The 20503-nt window shown below is 49.0% G+C and overlaps 1 long non-coding RNA gene across 1 annotated transcript; it reads left to right on the top strand.

The window, feature by feature from the left end:
- Nucleotides 1-3700: 3700 nt before the first annotated feature.
- LOC123384869 lies at nucleotides 3701-16367 on the top strand. Its single transcript, XR_006596570.1, has 5 exons — nucleotides 3701-3917; nucleotides 7546-7698; nucleotides 10321-10436; nucleotides 15624-15678; nucleotides 15849-16367. It is a non-coding gene; the product is annotated as an uncharacterized LOC123384869 (long non-coding RNA).
- Nucleotides 16368-20503: the final 4136 nt, after the last annotated feature.

Here is a 20503-nt window from a genome sequence, read left to right as displayed (position 1 = left end):
AAACTCTGGGGAGAAAGACAATGCCACCCCTGAGAGGCGTACACTGGACCCCGAGTGTGACCCTAAGAAGGACGGGGAGTGGCCTCAATCCTACCAATAGTGATTCCTCATGGAACCTCTGTTACATGCCAGGTCCTTTGTGTAGTTTTAGTAATCATTTTGCAAGATGTTATTGTCTCTACTTTATAAATGTCAAAGTAGAGGCTCAAAGAAGTGAAATAACTTGCTCTGCTTTTACGTGGTTTCAAAGTCCGTGCTCATGTTGACACATCACAGATGCACTAGCATGGCCTGGAGATAGATGCCTGGGGATTCCTGCAGAGGTGAAGATTACCCCATGCTGAAGACATAGACAGGGTCCAACAACTGGAGCAGGCAAGCCAGGGGTGGGGTCTGTACCATTGAGGGTGGGAGATCTGGAAATTTAGCTAAGGCCCCTCCTTTGACCACTAATTTCTCTGGCATCTCATTGTGGTTTTAACTACCATCAGTCAGGTCAACACATCTTAAACATGATGAAATAGCCACTACTTTTGGAAAATGTGTTCAGAGAGTACCAGCCATTCTGTTCTTCACAATGAAATTGTTAGATCTACCATGATTGTACAAGGCCTTTTATTTTATTATTTTTTTTAACATTTATTTATTTTTGAGACAGGGAGAGACAGAGCATGAACGGGGGAGGGTCAGAGGGAGAGGGAGATACAGAATCTGAAACAGGCTCCAGGCTCTGAGCTGTCAGCACAAAGCCCGACGTGGGGCTCGAACCCACGGACCGTGAGATCATCACCTAAGCCGAAGTCAGATGCTTAACCGGCTGAGCCACCCAGGCGCCCCTGTTCAAGGCCTTTTAAATCTCAGAGTTCCCTCTGAGAGGTGGTTCCAAATGTTCACCTTGGGGCTTGGAGGCTGAAAGCCTAGTCATCCAATGCCCCTCAACAGAACCTCCCGTGGAGCTATCCAAGGTCCTGCAAATTCTTTGACCTGTGCTTTGTGTAATCAACCATCTTTCTACCTGTGTTCTTGACTTTCCCTTTCCTGGCTTTAGACCTCATAAACCCTTTCCTGTCTCATTTACATTCACCTGCAGTTATTTTCTAGGTCCTGCTGAGCTGAGCTCACCTGGCTCTATTCATGATGGCCTTGACTCCCACCCTCCAAGTTGGTCCAGGTCTCACTTTTAACTACCACTGCCCCTGCTGATAATCAGCTGACCCAACTGTCCAGCACTGCAGGTCACATCCCCTACCTCCTCCCATAGCCACCTGGTTTCTTGAGTGGTTATTCCTTGGAATCTGATTGACTTCCAGGAGACACCCAATTTGTTGATTTTGTCCATTCTTCTTTCTGGCCCCATGACTAGCCATTTATGAACTGTTTCCTGGGGTTAGAGCAGTGGGGATATTCTTACTCAAAAAAGCCCATAACTTGAGGAGGCTTGTGGCTCTGTCCCATAATCTGCTCACATCTACTCTGTGTGTCTCAATCCATATTGATACAATTGATTCTTTAAGGAAAATCAGCTAGACAATGAGCTTTCATTGAAATGCATCACCTTGCTTTCTCATGAGAACTGGAGCTTTGGTGTTCTTGTCCTCGCATTGCCCCTGACTAGCTCTGTGACCTCTGTGGTAAGCCATTTAAGCCATGCATCTCTTTATTCTTTTTGTCATTCATTTGCTTTCTCATCAAATATTTACTGACCATGTAGCATGCATTATGTGCTAGGCTAGGTGCTGGGGTTGCTACAAGGAGAAAGATACAGTTTTTGTCTTCAAAGAACCCACAGCCTAATCCTGGAGACCAATATGTATATGGTTAAAGGAAAAGTAATGTGGAAAATTATTACAACAATAGGAACAAAATGCTAAGGGAACACAGAAACTAGATCTGCACTTGCTGTCCCTTCTGTTTAGAAGGCTTTCCCCTCAAAGCCTGGGTGGCTCAGTCGGTTAAGCGTCCGATTTGGCTCAGGTCATGATCTCGCAGTTTGTGAGTTCAAGCCCCGCATCAGGCTCTGTGCTGTTAGCTTGGAGCCTGGAGTCTGCTACAGATTCTGTGTCTCTGTCTCTGCTTCTTCCCTGCTTGTTCTCTGTCTTTCTGTTTCTCTCAAAAATAAACATTAGAAGGCTTTCCCCTCAGACACTTGTATGACTCACATCCTTACTTCTGCAGTCCTTTGGTCAATGTCATGTTATCAGAGAGACCTTCCCTGACCACCCTATTTGAAAGAGGAAAACCACCCTTAGCCTGGCACCTCCCTGTGTCTCTCGTCTGCTTTATTTTTTTCCATAGCATTTGTCATCCTCTGGAAGGAAAGGGTGCTCTCATCTGTGAAGTGGAGGACTGAGCTAATGATCCCTGTAGTGGGTTGAATGGTGGCCTAAAGAAGATATGTCTAGGTCTTAGCCCTCAGAACCTGTGAATTTCTTTTTTTGGAAAAAGGGTCTTTGCAGATACACTTAAGGATCTTGAGATCGTGTCATCTTGGATAAGGCTGGGTAGACCCTAAATCTAATGACAAGTGTCTTTATAAGAGGCAGAAGAAAAGACATGGACACATAGAGGAGAATGCCACATGAATACAGAGACAGAGAATGGAGTGATATAGGCAAAAACTAAGGAACATTTGGAGCCACCAGAGGCTGGAAATAGCTAGAAAGTGCTCTTCTAAGAGCCTTCAAAGACAGCGTGGCCCTGCAAAAATCTTGACTTCAGACTCTGGCTTTCAAAACTGTGAAAGAATACATTTCTGTTGTTTGTCACAGGGTAATGATCATTTGTTTAGGACAGTCACAGCACAGGAATGCAATGTCTATATTATCTCTACGATCATCTTCAGGCTAAACAGCCTGCAGCCTAAACTGGGAATGCCATTTAACAATACCAACCTTTTTAATGACTCCTGAGCTGTATTTGTGGAAGCAGAGACAACTTGGGAAGGACATTGGGTGCTGTTGGCCACTCTGCACGAGCCACACTGGGCAAATATGCATAGCAAGAGGTGGTCTCTTGCTGCTTCCAGCACAAAGAGAAAGATGCATGGTCATCTGGCCCTAGTGGGGACATGGACGCCCACCAGCCTTGTCTAAAATTAAAAAGGGGGCACATATTCAATTACAGTATGGTTTATATAGAAAAAAATGAGAACCCCTCCAAATTTCTGTAAGCAAATAGTGGTATAAATCATATGACATTCTTACTTTAGAAACCCTATGTCTATACTCTATTTCTAGTAGATGAGAATAGTATATTAGAATAGCTTATCTCGCATACTAGTGAAGTATATTAGAAATATACTCTACTTCTAAATGTACTCATACATGCATGTAAATCCATTGAAAAATGTCTGTAAGGACACATACTCAGCCGATAGCATCAGTTACCCTTGGGAAGGGACAGAGGTGGAGCAGTGTTCAAGAGTTTTCACTTCTCTGCTTTTTACAATGATTCAAACCATTTAAAAAGTTCTTTCATTTCAGCAACAACATCAAAAGACGGGGGGCGGCGGGGGGGGGGATGCATTCAGCTGAGGGTGTGATGTTGTGATTCCTTACAGCCTTGAAGCCAGCCAGTGTGGCTGGAGTGGGAGGCGGGGTTTGCTGTTCTCTGAAGCTCCAGGCTCATAAATTTTGCCTCTCCAGCAAGTTCTTCTCCGGTTCCTGGGCTCTGTGACGTGGCCTTGACATGGAACCTGTAAATGGACAGAGTCCTAGCACCTAGTGTTCTGAACAGAGAAGGCTGTTCTGGCAAACCAGTGAGGCACTTTCCTTTTATGGTCACTCTCGCAACCTGGGGGAGGTGCTTCCTGGAGCAACCCAGAGCCCACGCCTGCAACGGGCATTCCTCCACCCTGTTTATGAGGCACAACCAGTAACACTCCCACGCCAGCCCACTCCACTTCTGAGGCCACCCGGGTAGGTTTAGAGTGGGAGCTTCTTATCCAACCATGAGGCGTTGGGCATGGACCCGTGGGCTACAGTGGAGGTCCTGAGAGAGAATCGACGCCACTGAGCATGCGCAGCTGTGTCTTCTCCCTCCACCCCATTGGTGCATCGGGCCTCAGGAAGGGAGGCGGCTTTTCACCTCTCCATCCAGTGGGGGCCGGAGGGCTCAGATGGTCCGAGGACCCAGGACACCTGAACCACAGAAGGGTTATTGGGAAGGCAGAAAGGACTCAGGCTGGGAAGAATCCTAAAATTGTGCATTTAGTAAAATAAATTATTTATTATATTTGGTGCAAAGGGTAAAATGAGCTGGGAATACAACCAGAACAGGCTCTTAGACAATTTTTCAGTGAAAGGAGAAGTCTCATTTGTAACCGATGTACGTTGCTGATAAGCCAAATGATACAATACTGACAAAGATCACATTTTCCTCAGAAAAATCTTCCAACTCTTTCCCCCACTCCCTACCTCTGGGCCTTGGTACTTTTCTTAGCAAATGTTATAGTTTTGGAAAAAAAGAATCAGGCCAGAACTGTCACAAGCAAGAGGATCTTAAGGAGGTAAAAACTAAGGAAATTTGAATAAATTAATAATAGTTTATTATAGGGGCGCCTGGGTGGCGCAGTCGGTTAAGCGTCCGACTTCAGCTCAGGTCACGATCTCGCGGTCCGTGAGTTCGAGCCCCGCGTCGGGCTCTGGGCTGATGGCTCGGAGCCTGGAGCCTGTTTCCGATTCTGTGTCTCCCTCTCTCTCTGCCCCTCCCCCGTTCATGCTCTGTCTCTCTCTGTCCCAAAAATAAAATAAAAACGTTGAAAAAAATTAAAAAAAATAGTTTATTATAGTTAATAATAACATATCAATAATAATAGCTTATAATAATGTATCAATATTGGTTCTTTAATTGTACCAAGTGTATCATATTAATATCAAATGTTAACAATGGGGGAAAGTGGGTGGGGGTATACGGAAACTCTCTGTACCTTCTTTGCAACTTTGCTGCAAATCTAAATCTAAAGTTTTATTTTTTTATTTATTAAAAAAAATCAGGCTTGGCCTGGTTTAATGAATGCCCATGCCAAATGAAGACTACAGGTGGTAGTGGGAGAAGGTGAGTAGAATTTGAAATTTAAGGGGTTTATGATGAGTTTATTTGAAGTAAGATTTGAGTGCTCGGCCCTAAAATATTCTCCATTGTTGTACTTGACTCTCATGTCAACTGTGTGAAATATTACTATGCCCAATTTACAGATGAAGAAACCAAGCTCAGAGAGGTTACGTGGTTTTCCATCATCTGCCCCAGTTTGTGCTTCATTTGCTCCTGTAATCTGGAGAATTCCCCAAATTTACCACGTCTCTTCATGTGTCAGTGCCCGCCAAACACTCAGTCACTCTTCTTTTCTGCCTGGTAAATGGTCCAGCCTTTTCCATCCTTTTATTTGTTTTTGTAAATGTTTATTTATTGAGAGAGAGAGAGAGAGAACAAGCAGGGGAGGGGCAGAGAGAAAAGAAGAGAGAGAATCCCAAGCAGGCTCCGGGTTGTCAGTGCAGAGCCCCATGCAGGGCTCGAACTCAAGAACCATGAGATCATGACCTGAGCCGAAATCAAGAGTCAGATGCTCAGCTGACTGAGCCACCCAGGCGCCCTTCCATCCTTCTAAAATTTCCTCAGGTTTCCCCTCCTCTAAGAAGTATTCCTTGATAGTCCCACATAACTAATCACCTCATACTTTGTGCTCATTCTTCTGAACCCCCCAAAATGAATTCTTTCCTTGAAATTATCTGCCTCTGCCTTGGACTGTGAGCCACCAGAGGGCAGGGACTGTGACTTTGTCGTCTTTCAATCTACACTGTCTGGCCCAGTACCTGGCAAACCGTGGCCGGGCAGCTTGTATCTCTTGAATTGAGTGAAATCATTCTTAGCTTGCTCAGGCTGCTGTCACAAATTACTACAGACCAGGTGGCCTAAACAATAGAAGTTGATTTTCTCGAGGCTTACAGCGTCTGCTCTCGTAGACAGGAAGAGCATTGATGCTGGAGGCCACAAACTTGGGCTTGCCCTGGAGTTGGAGGCTTAATCCAGCTGAAAGAACCCTCTGGGAATGGATATCAGAAGACTTGGCCTTAATATATTTCCAGTGTGACTGATCAGCAGGCTTTTCTCCCCCAAGAAGGTGATCAAAACAAAGGATCATCTAAACAAGAGCTGTATTTTCAATATTTAGACAGTTACTTGTTAGTTGGTTTCTAGTTGAATCGGTTATCTATCTTGTTACCAATGCTGCAGTTGTGCAGTCACCGATACATTATTTAAATGTATTTAACTGTTAAATGCACTTCCCACCAATAGTGCAACAGACCTTTATGAAAAAAAGAAAAGGTTGATTTTCTCACAGTTCTGGAGGCTGAAAGCTCGAGACGAAGGTGTCGGCAGGGCTGGTTTCTTCTGAAGCCTCTCTCTCTTAGCCTGCAGGTAGCCGTCTTCTCCCTGGGTCCTCCCACGGCTTTCCCTCTGCACACGTCTGCGTTCTAATCTCCTCTTCTTTCCGGGACACTGGTCATGTCAAATTAGGGCCACCCCCATGACCTCATGTAACCTCAGTCACCTCTTTGAAGACCCGATCTTCAAATGCAGTAGCATTCTAATATCCTGGGGGTTAGGATTTCAACGTAAGAATCTGGAGGGGTCACGACTCAGTCCATAACTAAACCGGAGCAGACTGTGGCTTTGGAAGGTGGTGAGGAACGACCCCAAGTGTCCACCATTTAAAAGATTTGGATGCCATGTGGGCAAAGGCCTGAAAAGTTCTCAGCTGGAGTCACGAGGGCATTTCTGCTATTCCAGGACAAAGGATGTGAGGGGGACTTGTATTGGGAAAACAATCTGAGGTCATAAGATGAAGGGGCTACGGAAGAGGCTTGTTTTTATTCATCACCACTAACAATTGCTTCAGCCAGAAGAGGGATCCTGGCAGCCTCCAGTCTGCACTGTGCTTTCCGGCCTTGAACCCCTGGCTCTCGCTGTGCTCACGGTCTCCCCCTCTTGTCCCTCTTTCCCTTGCACTGTTACTTTCGCCTGGTCCAGCCCACACAGCACACAGCGTCTTCAAGGCCTCACGCCCAGCGCAGGGGGAGGCCCCAGGATGGAATTTCAGACTAAACTTGCATTGGCAAGCTACCTTCTCAAGGGCAAGGAGATGTCTCAGGCAGCAGCTGCAGCCGCCCAGGGAGAGCCAGAAGGTTCTAGTTGCTTGTAGTGCATTGAAGGGGATGGTCCTGACAAACAGCCCAATCTGGGGAAGGGCCTGAGAGCCCCATTCCCAAGGGGCCAATCATCTGGGATCCTGGGAATGCACAAGGACATTCACAGGACCACCAGCAGCTGGCAACATTTTTCAACTGCTGGTCTTGTGCCATTAACACTGCTACTTTGGAAAGGAGGTTTTGTTTTGTCAGGCGGTGGCTACTTATCCAGCACGTGGCCAATACCATGTGGTTGGTGCTTCATGACCTAGAGTTGCCTCACAGACATCCCTCCATTGGATCTGCAAGGTAGAGGGTGGGGCAGATTTGACCGTCCGTCCGTACCCCCATCTTGCAGGTGAAGAAACGGAGGTTCAGCAAGCGTTGCTCAGCTGTTAGGCGGTGTGTTTGCATCTGGGAACAAGCCCTCGGGCTGCTCTCTGCCCGCATGGGCTCCTTTGATCGCCTCAACAACGCCTGACAGGAGATTCTGGCACTTTTCATTTCTCAGGTGAAGCTGATGGCTTGGGGATTTCGTGGGTGCTCCAGATCACACAGGGTTGTGGCAGAGTTGACTTAAACGGACTCTCCTGACTTAGATCTCGGGCACTGTTTCCTCCACCACGCCTGGGACGGGCAGGACCCAGCAGGTTTGGGAACAAGCCCTGCCCTCAATGTGCTTACAGTGCAGCTGCTTGAGATGAATGGTGGCTGGAAGGAATGGAAGGGGGTGCAGGTGGGAGCGTATGCCCTGGCGAGGGGCCTGATCCATCCACCCCCTTCCTCAGCTGCTACATCTCCTCAATGAGCCAGGGTCTGTGCTGGCAGAGGCTCTTGGGCCCACAAACCTAGGAGCACCTTGCCCTTCCCCAACACCCTCCGCTGGGGGTGACCACTCCTGGGAAGAGACATGAATCACGGGAAAATAGAACACGGGCTCGAGAGTCAGACACATTCAAGTCCAGATTCTGATGCTGCCACGGATGAGCTGCTCCACCTCGTGGGTGTGGGTTAATTTCTCCGAGTCTCAGTTTTTCCACCTGTAAAATGAAGGCAATAATGCCTACTTTGTAGGACTGCTTTGGGGATGAAAATGAGATTGTGTGTATCAATTATTGGCACTATACCTGATGTGCAGTAGATACTCAGCAAATAGTAACTAACATGAAGATGATTAGCTGAGTCCCTGATGTACTACAGTCCTGAGAAAATGTGTTGGTGCCCGTGGCTCAGAACGAGGTGTTGGGTTGATGTGTGTGCTTCTCTGCACTCCTGTCCTCCTTGCTGGCTGACCAAGGGCCAAAGGCTACGTGAGCGGTGGTTACTAGCTGGGGGACCTCGGACACAGAGTGAGTTTCCAGTATACAGAGGCGTGATCATTATTGTCATTATTGTTCCCAGTGCTAGGTGGGCAGTGCGTGCCTGGGTTCGTGTTGAGAAGGCTGGGGACCTTGTCACGGTTCAGCAGGGAGAGTGCCATAATTGATCAAGGTGATGTGCGCTAAAATGGATTAGGAGCCTGAAACCCAGGAGTTTTCCTTTCCTGAAGTAGGTGGTCTGCAAGATCCTATTAAAATATGACTCTTCCCTACATTGGGTCTCAGTTGTCTTCTCCATCAATGGGGGAGTGGAGCCGGCTGACCTCCGAATTCTTCTTTAGTTTCATCACGCTAGGACCCCAGCGACTCTGTGCCTTGGCCGAGCCAAACATTACCCCAAATGCTCCTCTACAAAAAGTTGGCTGCAGCCGGGAACAGGAAGGAAACCAGCTCCTGCCTGGCGGGGGTCCTCTGGGAAGCGGCTCCGGGCCTCAGCAGGCAGTTTCTGATTGTCAGCAGGAGTCCCTTCCAGCCTGCACACACAACCCTGGAGCGAGCCCTTACCCCGTGTCTGTGTCCGGGGTCCCATCCCCGTGGGGAGCAGCGGGTGAGACTCGTTGCTGTGCTATCTACCCCAGAGGCAGCGAGAGTCTGGTGGAACTTTGTCGGTATCAGGGCGGGCTGTTGAGTCTGCTTGTGTGTCCATGAAACAGGGCGCTCAGAGCTGTTCAGACCTAAGGAGCGAGGGACCTTGACCGCCAAGAGGGCCTGTGAACAGGCCTTGCTCATCTTCCCAGAGGAGAGAAACATGGAAAATTAAACGTGGTCTAGAGAGGAGAATTAACATCTGCTGGGCTTCTACTCTGTCGGCACTGCGTGGTTTCTTAGAATTTGAAGAGGAAGAAGACGAGAAGTCTACTGTCTAGGAGGCAGACAAGTTGCTTCGTTTTTAGATTTTTTTTTTTTTTTTTATGTCTGTCTCCTCCAACTGGAATATTTGCTGCAGGAGAATGACAATTTCCTGCATCCTGTTCACAAGATGTCCTCTGGAACTGGCAGTGTCCCTTGCACGTGGCAAACAGTCACTACATATTGATTAATTGAATGGAACAATTGACAATATTTCAGAGTAAGACCGCAAGTGTGATCAAGGTTCTGGGAGAATAGTGGAGAAGGCACAAGCCTGAGAGGTGACAGCTGGACTGAGTTTTGAAGAGTTAATAGTGGTTCATCAGGGCGTGAATGTAACAAAAGGTTGTTTGTTTGTTTTTTCAGTTAGATTTCATGATAAACTTTCTCTTGATGATGCCTATGAGTCCCTTAAAGTTATGACAGGAGGTGAAGGTGTGAGCCGTAGAGAAATTAGAATAAATGTCTTGAGGTTGCCACAGTGGGGAAAAGATATTAATAGCATGACTTTTCTGTGCCCAGTGCTATGCCAGGCACTTAATGCCTGATATCTTGTTCCTTCTAACCCTCCCATGAGGTAGGCATTTGACAAATGGGAGTGCGGGCTCCGGGGGCTTTAGTAACTCACTCTGGGTCTCAGCGCTCACTAGGGCTGGAGGCTGGATGAGACCTAGGGGCTTTCTACCTCCCAGAGCTCCTATTCTTTCCTGGGAAGGCTGGCCCTCCTTCAGAGCAGAGGACCTGGTCATCTTAACCACGGGGTAAATATATCGAATGACCCTCCAGAATTAGAGCCTTGTCTGAAAGCTCTAGGCCCCAAGGCCAGACCTTGAAAATAAACTCTAAGGCTTTGTCATTAAAAAGTTTTTTTGAGCCTGTGGCCTTTCTGCTCTGATCTCTCCCAGGCCACTCCTTTGCCCCCACTGTCTGCCCACCAGCGCAAGGTCTCAGAAACACTCAGAAGCTCCATGAGGAGGCTGGAGAAGCCCCATCCATCAAGACCTTGAAAGGCCCCAGGCAGGTCTGGAGGGGGGGGGGGGAGGTGGGGAGGCAGGGAGGAGAGAAGGTCGGGGGAGCCTAGTTGTTCCAGAAGGGAATCACAGCCTGGAGGTCCCTAGCCCCATTTCCCTGGAGGGGAGGGCCTAAAGTGTGGGGGTGGAAAGGGAGAGAGGGGCAGAGAAGGAGGGAAGATAAGCCGGTGATCATTTGTCTTTTTAATTGGCTCAAATGCTCAGAGGAGAGCTGTGTTGTTATCCGGGCTGGATCGGGTCCAAGCGCCAGGCTTTGGCCGGCCCGGCGCAGTGCGGAGCCGCAGAGGGAGGCCCTGGTCTGCCCTTCACCCAGGAGGGGCCCCTCGGGCAAGACGGTTCAGGAGACAGGGTGGGAGGCAGCAACACGTGGTCAGAGGCGGCTTTTGCTTCTCCGGCATTTCAGAAATTTAAAACAGTAATTCAGTGACTGAAATAGACATATTTTGAAGAATCCATGGCATCTGAAGGCCCCTCCTAATTCACTCTTCTGCCTGTGGATGAAGCCTGTCAGCTAGCTAGATGTCCACGGGAGAGTTTTGGAGCTGGTTGGAACCTAGAGCTTTCTGTTCATAACAATATGACACTGTTAGAGCACCAAGGATAATAAGAGTGCTCCCTCGTATTTGCCAGCTGATTTATGATCGGCAATGCCCTGTGACATTTGTCATCCCATTTGGGTCTCTGACACCGTCTGGGGAGAAAGGCAGGACAGGTACACTGTTTCCTGTGTCCTGATTGAGGGAAGGAACTATAGCTCTGAGTGGCTAGGTGACATGCAGGGTGGTTCAGCATTGTGGCTGGGACTCAAACACAGGTCATCTAATTCTGTGTCTGGGGGAGGGGCCCCTCAAAGCTGTCCACACCCCAGAGGAACTGCATCGGTGGATGCTTGGTGTGCTGTAATGGTCCCCGATGGTGGTTGTTGGTACAGCCTCTAGGGGATAGATGGCTTGGTTCAAATGTCCGCTCAGAGCACATGTCGGGCATTGTGGCAGAAGGAAGGATGCCCCCAATGCAGGAGGGAAGGGTTCCCGGGAGCATGATTGGTCCAGAGGGGGGGGGACATGGGCAGGGAGGGGAGGGGGAAGATGGCATGGTCCCAGTTAGTATCAGGGTATTCAGAGAACTGAGATAGCAGATTTAGCTGGGCCTGAGCAGGTGTTTGTGGGTGAGGGCCCTCTGGAAGCTGGAGCCTGCTGTGCTACCGGGTCATTCAAGATCTTCCTTCAAGGAGATGCGTTAACCTTCTCTGGTTAACACTTACATCCATTGCCTCAATACATATAGGCCCAACGCACCCAGTTCAAATCTTTGAATCCAAAGCAAAGAAGACACTTTTACCTTCACAAGGGCTCCCAGACCCTTGTGAAAAGGTAGCTAAGCTTCAGAATCCTCCAGCTGGTGAGCCGGCAGCTTCAGTGCCTTTGCCCTCTGGTCCCAGCCTCGGCTGGTCTGCCATCACCTGAACAAAACTCCTCCTGACTCCTCTTTTCTTACTGGTCATTGGCTTCCCGCTCCTGCACCTCACGCTCCAGGGCACTGGGTGGGGGCCAGGGGGAGGTGGCTCTCATCTCTCGAGTAGGAAAGTATGTCCCCAGGGAGTGGCCTGGCCCAATAGAGGGCAGGCCGATGCCTTCTGCCCCCAGGGTTCTGGAGGACTGGAGAAGGAGTGAGGAGTGGGAGGAAGCCAGTGGTGAGATGGTCTACACCAGCCTGTTCTCGCCCACGAGGCTCCCAGAGGAGCTGGTGAGTTAGGGAGGGTGACATCATAAGGGCCTGTTCTGCTTCTTGTGGTGCTGTGGGAGGGGTCACCTCTCAGGGTACTGACTGAGGAGCCAGCATGGAGAAGCCACATCAGAGAAAAGCCTCCGTTGGCAGGGATGGTAGTGCAGAGAGGCTCTGGGTTAGTCCTGTGTGGCATGGAAAGGACCCAGACTGGGGGTCAGCTGAAAGCCCTGCTGGGTGGGCCTCTGGAGGTGACCAGGCTGAGGGTGAGGAAGTGACCCATTAGGTGGGTCACTCGGGCAGCACTGAATGGGAGTCAGAGGCAGAGGTGGGGCCACATCAAGCCCTGACCAAGTCCAAGAACTGATGGCCAGTTTGTCAGCCCCGGATCAACTTCCAGGGTGGACAGGACTCACCAGATCTCACCTCTGTGGTTTCCAATCCAAGGCTGGACCTGACCAGTGCAGACCCGTGTGGAGACAGAGAACCCAGAGAGTTCCAGCCCCTCCTGTAGGTTCAAGGGCCCAGTGCTGTCTCCAGGATGCCACGTGCAAGACACCTCTCTGTGGCCCCTCTGTACTCCTCCCCTCTCCACCTGGCCTGCTCCAGGAGCGGACCTGCGTGCACATTGGCCACCTCCGTACCCTCAGGCTTCTGATGGGCTAGGGTTATGAGGGAAAGTTGCCCATGTCAGGCAAAGTTGTTTGAGAGTTCAGTAGCAGTACAAGGGCCAGATAGATGCTGAGCAGACCCCACTTCTGTCCTATCTTATTTGCCCTCAATTCCATGCCTTTGCTCCCTCTGAACAGGCCCACTCCATTCCCGTTTTCTCTGGATCTTTCTGGTTCCTGGGCTCCAGGAACATGTCTTCCTCCTTGACCCCCCAGGTGCAGGGTGGTGTCTTCCTGCACTGCTCAGCTCCGGGGACCTCGCTGCCCTTTGTCAGGCTTGTCGCCAATTCCATCATCTGATTAACCAAATCTTCAGTGTAGAATCCCATGGGGCACCTGGGTGGCTCAGTCAGTTAAGTGTCCAGCTCTTGATTTCAGCTCAGGTCATGATCTCATGGTTCAGGGGATGGAGCCCCGCCATCAGTGTGGAGCCTGCTTGGGATTCTCTCTCCCTCTCTCTCTGCTCACACATGCACTCTCTCTCAAAATAAATAAATAAACTTAAAAAAAAAAAGTCCCATGGCTTTAAGTCTTAGAACAGATTTCTTTTTCCAGGTTGTACCCCGACTGATGCATTTCCCGAGGGCAGTTAATGTTGACCCCACCTTACAGATGAGATTAGCCTAAGCTGAGGTGTCCAGTGACTTGATCAAGGTCCCATAACCAGTTGTGGAGAAGTTGGGATTTGAACCTGGATCTGGTGAGTGTGCAGCCCAAGTTCTTGTCATCACAGCCACCAGCAGTGGTTTCACTGCCACTGCTTCACGCTCCTGTGGCTTAGAAGGCTGACAGAGGCTGTTCCACTTGGTCGTCATCAACAGCGAGCGGGCAGGGATTAGCATTGCCACACTCTGCCGAGGACAAGGCGGAGGCGTAGACACGTGGGGTGACTTTCTCTAGGTAAATGCTTGTACCGAGGATTTCAAACTCTGTTTCCGGTACGGACCAGAGAGATGCTTCGTGCCTTTGCTGCACCTCCTGAGTGCTGCCACCACTGGCCTCCAATCTCCAAATACATCTAACTTTTAAAAGAAACCTTGGTGGGGCGCCTGGGTGGCTCAGTCGGTTGAGTGTCCGACTTCGGCTCAAGTCATGATCTCGCGGTCTGTGAGTTCGAGCCCCGCGTCGGGCTCTGTGCTGACCGCTCAGAGCCTGGAGCCTGTTTCACATTCTGTGGCTCCCTCTCTCTCTGCCCCCTCCCCTGTTCATGCTCTGTCTCTCTCTGTCTCAAAAATAAATAAACGTTAAAAAAAAACTTTAAAAAATAAAAATAAAAATAAATAAAAGAAACCGTGGTAAAATATACATGATCTAAAATGTACCATCTTGATTCTTGTTGAGTGTACAATTCAATGGCCTGAAGTGCATTTACAGTGTTGTGCAATCATCACCACCATCCATCTCCAGAACCATCTCATCATCCCAAACCGAAACTCTGCACCCATTGAGTGCTAACTCCCCTGTCTGCTTCCCCCGGGCCTCTGGGAACCCCCAATCTACTTTCTGTCTCTCTGAAGTTGACTCATGTGAATCATACAGTGTTTGTTCCTCTGTGCCTGGCTTCTTTCCCTTAGCAAATGTCCTCAAAGTTCATTCATCTTGAAGCACGTGTCAGAATTCCCTTCCTTTTTAAGGCTGAATAATATTCCATTGTGTGGGTAGACCACCTCTGGTTTATCCGCTCGTCTGTTCATGGTACCTCGGATTGCTTTCGCTTCTGCAAATCTACCTACCTTTCGCGGCCCAGCTCAAATGTCATCTCCACGAAAGTGCACTGCACAGAGTTGCTGCAGACGTGCGGGACTGGAGAATGAGAGCACTGGGCAGGCAGGCCCTCTCTCACCCAGCATCCCCAGGTGGCCTGAACAGGATAGACAACAAAGGTCTGCATGTTGCCCAAAGCTTGTGGCTAATCGGGGCGTGGTACTGTATTCTTGGCACTGACGGTCATTTGTTGAAAGCAACTGAATAAATCAGACTGATAGAGTGGCCTTTTCTCCCAAGAAGGAAATGTCTGTATCGAGTCCAGGTCAGGTACTCTACTGGGTTGGAAACTACTGGAGGATGGGATTGGGCCTCTTGTCTGCACCACATGGGTCCCCTGATCAGCCCTTAGAGCCTGAGGGAGTGAGGATGACTGAGTTTCTCTCTCCGGATTGTCCCTCATGGCTCAGGGTTAGAGATTGGTAAAGCTGGCTTATCCTTCAGCAAGATCCATAATTCATTATCTCACCCTCTCCATTCAATCCTGAACGAGGCAGCTGGGGTTCGGGCCCTGGGAATGAGGCATCAACATAGGAAAGAAGATAAAAAAGGCAGAGTCAAGAAAGCGAAAGGGGGTAAGAACAGAGGCTAAAAGTATCTGGAACTGTGAGATGCTTTCTGAAATTTAGGAGGATTGATCTAGATGCTTAAGAATTTTTTGTTTGTTCTTATAAAATACATTCAAGAAATCACTTTGGCTTTAGCTTACACATCACCAACCCCCTTTCTGTGCTGAGACTCCTGAGACTTCTTTCTTCTCACATCCCAGAGCAAATGGAAGAAAATAGAGAGCCACAGCGCTGTGGGCTGGCAGGAGCAGGGTCCCCAGGAAGTGGGGCGCAGTTCTGTCCACCACACAGGAGCTTGGTGTAGTCTTCCAGCAGGTGGCGGTAATGAGTCTTGGAGAGAGCCGCCACTTTCTAACTCCCACAAAGGCCTTGTATGGGTTGGTGGGTGTACCGGGGTTGGGTGAGGGGCAGGACTCAGCATTACCTAATTTTCCTTTGCATTTGACAGGTGTGGAGTATGGCCTGCCAGGGGGTTAGAGACTCCTTCACACAAGATTGTGGAGGTAGGTCGCCCTCGTTCTACTCGGCCTCAGAGACAAGGGGGAAGACCAGGGAGTGGATGGTAAGGGAGAGCAAACTTTGGTCCAACACAGAAAGAGCTTTACGATAGTCAAGGTTTGTGGTAGTGAGGTGCCCATCACCAGATGTATTCAAGCAGATGATTCTTTCCTAGGGATATTGTAGAAGATCCTCAAACTTTAGATAAGGATGGATTCGACAGTCTTTCAGGATCTCTTCCAACCCAGAGAGCCTACACAGTTATTTCACTGAGAAGAAAATGATGACAAAATCTTGAGCGCATTGAAGGAAGGAATGTGCCTTATTCGTCATGGACTCACTATCCCTAGAACATACGGGCACATGTAATAAATATGTCAGTAGATACAGTAGCCTTATTCAACAAATGAGGGTCAGAGAATCAGGATTGGGGCTGCTGCTTGCTCAGGTGAGCCACATGTGAGGTCCCCGGTCACCTGGCTGATCTAGTTAATGAGGCCCCACCCCATCTCTCTGCTGGTTAGTTACCCTATCTATGTTGCCACCTTGAAACTTTGGGTGTGCATTTAAAGAACCCCCACCTCCAAACAGTGGCCCCCAGCATCCACTGGACAAAAGATGGTCAGGGCGACAGTCCCCAGACGCTCTATCGCCCTTCCTTTCTCTCTCAGAGATGGGGCAAAGCAGGAGTGACATTGAGACTTCATAACAGTCTGGAGAGCTGGCCTAAATCTAGCCGTGGGCTCCAAGTGTCCTAAAAATACCAGTCCCCAGCCCAGGGTCTCAGCCCGGCCCCCACGTCCGGAAGTCCTGACAGTGACCATATGCCACTGCGGGGTCAGTCACAGCAACCTTGGCAAATGTCAGCCACAGCTGCTTGTAATCTCCAGGGAGGTAAGGCGGTGCCAGAAGTGATCGGTTTCTTTATCCACATCACCCAGATATAAACAATATCGGGGAATCATGACAGGGAGATCCTTCTAGGCCAGTCTCCCTAAACCATTTCTTCCTGAGTGAAGTTACCCTGCAGCTCAGGGCCCTAATGGCTCCCGGGGATTGCAGCCTGTCGCTCTTATCTGCCGGAGGCAAAAGCACCTCAGTGAAAGACATTTTTGGTGCCCTGTTCTGGATGTCTCGGTAATCCTCTCATTTATGTATGCAGACAAGGAGATCAAAGCCCCCCGGGGGTGCATAAAACATGTCAGGGCTGGGAGTTGTACATCCATTAAAGCTGACAAATGCTTTGTCCAGCTGATGGGCGGCCAGATAGCCACCCTGGGGGACAGGAGAGCGGCAAGCGGTGAAGCAGAGGGTGGCATCCTGTGGGGCGGGGTGGGGGTGGGGGGGACAGGGACCAGGAGAGACAGGGGCTGAGAGGACCAGAGCCGAGCTGCGCCAGGACAAGCAGGGGATGCAGATGCCCCAATCTCCACAGGTACCCGCAGGCTCTGAAGCAGCCTTATAAAAAGAGCTGTGCGGAAAGTCGGGTTCAAGGTGCCCTTCCAAGAACCCAGAGACCCTTCTATGTGGACATTCCAGAATCAACAGGCATGGAATAGGGATGGGAAATCCTGAGTGAAGGGAGGGTAGAGAAAAGAAACAAGAAAGAAAAGACCAGGAAAAAAACAAAACAAAACAAAACAACGTCATCGATACTCTTTTTTACAAATCACAAGACCGCAGAGTTCACCTGTCGTCACGCGTGTCACTATTGTAGTCGCCGTCCTGTGCTGTTTCTTCCACGGCGGGGCGAGAGTGTGCTCTCTGCAGCCCCACCGAGAAGAGACTTTCAACTGGCATTGGCTTTCTGGGAGGTCACTCTATGAATGCAGGGGCAGAGTGTCCCTGGGGTGGCTTGTAGCTCTTGTGGCCTTTGGGAGGACACAGGCCACCACCTTCAAGCCCCAAATGAGAGGTCCTAGGTGAGAATATGCTTGCATGCATATGTGTGTGAGTGTGTGTGTGAGTGTGTGTGTGTGTGTGTGTGTGCATGTGAGAGAGACAGAAACAGATATAGACACAGGGACAGACAGGCGGACATTGGCACCCTGCTCCTGCTCTCCCAGGACCAGGAACACAGAAGATGAAATTCATAGTTTTGGGAAACTGCAGGTGGAGCTGCTGAGCTGTACCGGTGCCTGCGAACATTATTCTGGTTTCCTAACTCGTGTGCCTTCCAGGGGAGCCTCCTGGGAACTGCACGGTCTCTTCCGGCTAACCAGACCCGGCTTCCTGCTGCACCTCTCACTTGAAAGTCCCACCTGTGGCCGTGCCTTGCCTTTTGTTCTGAAGGTGCTCTGCCCAGGATGTGAAGACAGCCCAGTCACTGGGAGAGCAGCCGGTTTTCACAATTGCTCTGGCTTTGCCCTCAGCCCCTGGCTCCCTTTGTCCAGCACGGGTCTTGTGGTAGTATTTCTAGAAAGAGAAGTTCAATCACCGAGTTCTCTGTCTTCTTCATGTGAAACGGTCAGGATCTGCGGTCCCCCTTGTATCTCCAGCTATCCCCGCAGACCTTGTCTCAACCGCAAAGCTAGTGGAGTGATGGCACAGGCAGCCCCTGCTTTTGGGTGGCTTTATCTGCAAATCGTGACACGCCTCCCTGTAAAAACAACGTAATACTTCCCATCCTCCCAACCCCCTGAATCTATTAAATCCAGGGCCTCAAAGGCCATATATCTGCAATGAAAAGTGAATGCTATCGCAAATTCATAATTTAAGTGAACAAAAGAACAAGTTTGATAAAGTGGTCAGTTTCCTTCTCCCAATGCCAGTTCCCGAGGAGAGATAGATTTAATCCGAAGTGGAGACACAGATGGGGCACTCATCTGAGGGGGCTTCTGAGCACCAATTAGTGCTGTGCTATGAAGATGGATGACGTTGTTCTGTGTTTTAAAATTGTGCTTAGCTTCAAACCTAATACGTTTTCCTTCCATTAATACAGACCCTTCGCTATCTGTTCCCAATTACGATTGGGGTCATTTAAGACAATCTCCTTCTGTCCCAAAACGAAATGCAGAAAAGCACAAGAGAAAACAAGATCAGACATGGGGGAGGGAGCTTTCCTCTGAGGTAATTGGGTGAGAGCTAAGGCCGAGATGCAGGAGCTAAGAGAGGACGTGCGTATATGTGAGCGTGTGTCTGATCGGGAATGTGCTAAGCTCTGGACGCAGAAACAAAGAACATTGCAAAGAGGTGAGGGCAGAGTGTATGCGTTCCTTCAAGAGAGAAGCGGGGGATGGCCGCCCTGGAGATCTGGTCTCCCAGTTTTTATTGCCAACCACCAGGTGGCAGCATAGACCAGAACAGTTTTGTTGCTTTCTCATCAGCTTGTGGAGGCAAGATGCAGCTCCTGTCAGGACCTGCCTGCTCTCCAGCTTTCATGAAGCTCCTCCACCTGCCCGCTAAGGCCATTCAATCACTACCTGCAGCCCAGGCTTTGAAGCCAGTCTTGATCTTAGTTACCAGAGTTTTAAGGAGCTCTGGTTTTCATGCTTACCCTCTGATCTTACTACTGTATCCCCAAAGCTTTGGATTTGTGTCCTTGATACTAACTTCTCATCCCAGTTCCCACCACCCTCTTTTGCCTCTTAACTGCTACTTCCTCTTCTTAAAAAAGCTTCCCTAGGTTACTGTTGTATCTCCGTCTCATCTCTCCTTGCTACCCTCAGGACTGGAGTCTTGTCCCCCAGTCTCATGCCGTGGGCCTTACACCTGGTACCAGAACTTCCTGAGCGTCACTGCCTATGTAAAGAATGCCATCCATTGTTGATTTCTCTGATGAAAACTGCTTACCTGGATACTGCTCTTGACCAAGATGGTAGGTCTTGTCTGAAATCTCTCCCATCCCCTGTGCTAGGATTGTCTCTTTAGCACCTGTTCTTCCTGATCTGCCCCCCATGCTATTGCAGTTAAAACTCTTGTGCTGGTAATATCGTGAGGCGTGACCGTCGCATGCTTGGAGACTTGTTGGTGCCACATCGCTTTTAGGATGAAGGACGCACTCTAAGCAAGGGAGATGGTAGATTCCACGATCTTTCCGCATCTTCTTGTCCAGCCATCCTTCTCCTCATTCCTTTATGCACTTTGCTCTAGTCATACAGAAGCTCCTTTCCATCTCCTGGGTAAGTTCTTTTTGCTTGTGTTTCTGAGTCCTTCATAAGTGTTTCCTTCTTTCTAGGACATTCTCCCAATATTAACCTGGCTAGTTCCTCTACTTGACTGCAGAGCTCAGCTCAAGCAGTATGTTTAACAGGAAGCCTTCCCTAATTGCTTACCTGGCGTAGGTGCCTTCCTCCTTCCTGCGTGTCTCCAGCACCCTATGCTATCTTCTATTCCAACTCCTATTGGATTGTTTTGTGGAATTACACAGCCCCTGCTAAACCAACTGCCCATAGCATCTCTTATGTGGTGTGTTTCTGGTGGACAAGGACTGCCTCTTCTGCATTTCTGCATTCCTTGTGTCTGGACAGCACAGTCCATCTTTATGAATAGGCATCAACTGTTTAATGAATCATGGGGTGTGTTAAGGATATTTGAATGATATACTTAAGCATTTTCCTAAATATATTCCAAGAAATTCTATTTCCATAGAATGATAGATATTGGTAGACAGAGGTTTTTGTATTTATAGAAAATTATTTCGGAGAAATGCTACATCAGGCAAAGTACTTGGGTTAGATTACTTCTTTATTGAAGTCTTTTTCACATTTTAAAATATGCTAATATGTATTGTTCTTTCAAGAGGTCTCATTATATAGGGCTGTAGAGCACATCCTTTGGGAACATCTGACATAATTCCTGTATCAATTCTCACATGAAGCACATTGACTG

The sequence above is a fragment of the Felis catus genome, chromosome B1 (genome assembly GCF_018350175.1).
Source record: "Felis catus isolate Fca126 chromosome B1, F.catus_Fca126_mat1.0, whole genome shotgun sequence".
In the NCBI taxonomy this organism is placed as follows: Eukaryota; Metazoa; Chordata; class Mammalia; order Carnivora; family Felidae; genus Felis; species Felis catus.
This window is presented reverse-complemented; position numbering and strand designations above follow the sequence as displayed.